The sequence below is a fragment of the Hippopotamus amphibius genome, chromosome 5 (assembly GCF_030028045.1).
Source record: "Hippopotamus amphibius kiboko isolate mHipAmp2 chromosome 5, mHipAmp2.hap2, whole genome shotgun sequence".
In the NCBI taxonomy this organism is placed as follows: Eukaryota; Metazoa; Chordata; class Mammalia; order Artiodactyla; family Hippopotamidae; genus Hippopotamus; species Hippopotamus amphibius.
Genome location: NC_080190.1, coordinates 32,709,006 through 32,710,400, shown reverse-complemented (window position 1 = coordinate 32,710,400; position 1,395 = coordinate 32,709,006). Strand labels below are relative to the sequence as shown.

The 1,395-nt window shown below is 34.4% G+C and overlaps 1 non-coding gene across 1 annotated transcript; it reads left to right on the top strand.

Moving 5' to 3' along the window:
* Positions 1–107, top strand: LOC130854659 (U6 spliceosomal RNA). The gene has a single exon (XR_009054108.1). It is a non-coding gene; the product is annotated as a U6 spliceosomal RNA (small nuclear RNA).
* The last annotated feature ends 1,288 nt before the right edge of the window (positions 108–1,395 follow it).

Sequence of the window (1,395 nt, the reverse complement as noted above, 5' to 3'; positions counted from 1 at the left end):
CTGCTAGCTTCAGCAGCACACATACTAAAATTGGAAAGATACAGGGAAGATTAGCATGGCCCCTGCGCAAGAATGACATGCAAATTCATGAAGCGTTCCATATTTTAAAATAAGTAAATAAATTTCCTTTAACACATTTCTTTATGTACTGGTGTTATTCCTTCTGTAGGATAGATTACAAAAAATAGGATTGCTGGGCTGAGGGATATGTGCATTTAAAAATACATATTGTTATAATAATTTCCAGAGAGGCTGTAGAAATTAGCATTACACATCCATATTGATAGTCTCACCACTTTTTTAATTTTGACAATCTAATGGATCAAAATGCTATAGTCTTTATTATACTAATTTGAATTTCTTGGAACACCATTGAGATTGAGAACCTTTTCATACTGCTGATGATTTACACTGTTTTTTTCTGGAATTGCCTGTTGAATGCTTTGTCAAATTTTAATTGGATTGATTGTCTTCTTTCAGTTGGTTTGTAGGAGCCAAGGTACATTAGCAACATTTGTCCTTTGTCATCTGTATTTTAAGTATTTAGTCTACAATTTGTCTTTTGATTTTGTTTATAGTTTCTTTTGCTATACAAAAATATGTTCACTTTTAAGAGGTAATGTATGACTATTGTTTTCAGGTGGTGACCCTTAGGGTTTCTGGATTTTAACTTTTCCTTCAGAAGGTCTCCTTTACTTTGTGATCTTATAAATAATTCCTCACATTTGTATCTAATATTTTTATATTTCACATTTAGACTTTTAATCCATCTGGAGTTTATTTTTGCATATGATGTGGGGTAGAAGTGTAACCATGTTTTCTTCCAGATGGATAGTCAGTTCTGCCAGCACCATATATTAAGTAAACCATCTTTCCCCCTCTAAACAAAATGTCATCTTTATTTATATTGAGTCCCCACTTGAATTTGTTTCTGGACTCTTTATTAGGTTCCACTTGTATTATTTATTCCTATGCTATGTATGGTTTTATTATAATAGCATTACAGTAAGTTATCTTGTATATATGGCAGGAATTGTGCTTAGCTAGTAACGTAGATACAAATAACAGAAGCTTAAACAAGAAATAAGTTTATTTCTTTCATGTAACAGAAGTCTGGTATAATAGGCCAGGGTTGGCATGGTAGCACCATGTTCATCAAGAATCCAGTCTCTTTCTATTACTCTGCTCAGCCATCCTTAGTAGTGGCTTTCCCCCATAGGATTGCCTCATGCTCCAAGATGGCTGCTGAAGCTCCAGCCATATATAGCTTATTCTAGTCAGGAAGCAAGCAGAGAGGGGAAGGGCAAAAAGAGCACATTCAGCTATCTGACTCTTTTTTAGGAGGTTTCTGGAAGTCCCACCTAACAATTTATTTATACCCCTATCTGAAAGGGA